Source organism: Cebus imitator, unplaced genomic scaffold (genome assembly GCF_001604975.1).
Source record: "Cebus imitator isolate Cc_AM_T3 unplaced genomic scaffold, Cebus_imitator-1.0 Scaffold883, whole genome shotgun sequence".
NCBI lineage: Eukaryota > Metazoa > Chordata > Mammalia > Primates > Cebidae > Cebus > Cebus imitator.
The window spans coordinates 45,928-47,754 of NW_016108198.1; positions in this window are offsets into that span (position 1 = coordinate 45,928).

The window sequence follows — 1,827 nt, forward strand, 5'->3', positions numbered from 1 at the left end:
TTCAACCTGCTACATGAACCATCCTCATTTTGTGAACTTCACTTTCCATGCCTCTCATGGAGAGGGTGCAAGACTAATTTAAAGGCAAAGCTGGGAATCAGGGGAAGATGGCCGAATAGGAACAGCTCAGGATTGCAGCTCCCAGTGAAAGTGCAGAGGGTGAGTGAACGCAGCATTTCCATATGGATTTTTATTGCCCACAGACCAGGAGATTCCCAGGCGGAGGAGCCCCACGGGTTGTCAGCGTGGCTGTTTTAGCCGGCATGGCTGTTTTGACCCGCGCAGCTGCTTTGCCCGTGCCCTGGTGTGGCGGTTCTCCGTACAAAAGACACTGGTCCAGGTGCCCACTTAGCTGGCAATTGGAGCCCTGAGACAGCAGAGTCGCCCATTCATCTGAAATAGCAAGCCAGGCCAGGAGATTCCTAGGCAAAAAAACCTACAGGAATCTCAACACCACTGTTTCAGCCGGCTCAGTGAGTCGCGCCACGGGAGATCCTGGCACCTTTTCAACAGGTGACTGGAACACTGGGAGACAGCTGACCATTCAACAACAACAACAACAACAAAAAGGCTCTGAGTCAGGGAGCCAGGTGATCATGCTCGGCTGGGTCCCACCCCCCCCCAAAAAAAAAAAAAAAAGTAATTGAAAACGCTCTGGGTTGAGAGTTTCACAGCAAGCACAGCTGAACCCGGGACGGTCTGGCTCTGTGGGGGAGGGGCGTCTGCCATTACGGAGACACTCCACCACTACGGAGGCAGTCTGACCATCGCTGAGGCAGCCCACCATTGCTGACGCAATCTGCCATTGCCGAGGCAACCTGCCACTACAGAGAGAGTCCACCATAACAGAGGTGGGCCACCATTGCCAAGGCAGTTCTAACTATACCCATATAAACAGGAATGCAGGGAAGATCACACAGTAGCTGGGCGGAGCCCACAGCAGCTCAGCAAAGCCTCTGCAGGCAGACAGTGACTAGGCTGCCTCCTCACTGGGCAGGGCAGCCCTGAAAGAAAAAAAAAGGCAGCAGCACAACAGAAACTCATAAATAAAGCCCTAACTCCCTGGGAGAGAGCACCTGGGGGAAAAAAAAGTGGGAGTTTATGAGTTCTGCTGCAGCAGACCAAAACGTAACTGCCCAGCAACTCTGAATGAACAACGGAGCTCACAGCTCAGCACTTGAGCTCCTATAAAGGACAGACTGTCTCCTCAAGCAGCTCCCTGAACCCTGTATATCCAAAGAGTCACCTCAAAAAGGAGAGAACAGACTGACATTTGGCGGGCATCCTACTGGGACAAAGATAACAGAAGAGGAAACTGGTAGCAACCCTTACTGTTCTGCAGCTGCTGCAGGTGATCCCCCGGCAAGCAGGGCTTGGAGTGGACCTCAGCAGTCCTACAGCAGAGGGGCCAGAATGTTAGAAGGAAAGCTAAGAAAAAGAAGTAACTTCAGCATCCACAAACTGGAAGTTCACTCAGAGACCGAATCTGAAAGTCAGTAACTACAAAGACAACAGGTGGATAAACCCACAAAGATGGGAAGAAACCAGTGCAAAAAGGATGAAAACACCCGAAACCAGAACACCTCTACTCCTAAAAGAGATCACGACTCCTCACCAGCAAGGGAACAAGGCTGGATGGAGAAGGAGTGTGATGAAATGACAGAATCAGACTTCAGAAGGTGGGTAATAAGAAACTACAGTGAGTTACAAGAACATGTTCTAACCCAATGCAAAGAAACTAAGAACCTTGAAAAAAGATGTGATGAAATGCTAACAAGAATGGACAAAACAGAGAGGAATATAAGTGAATTGATGGAGCTGAAAAAC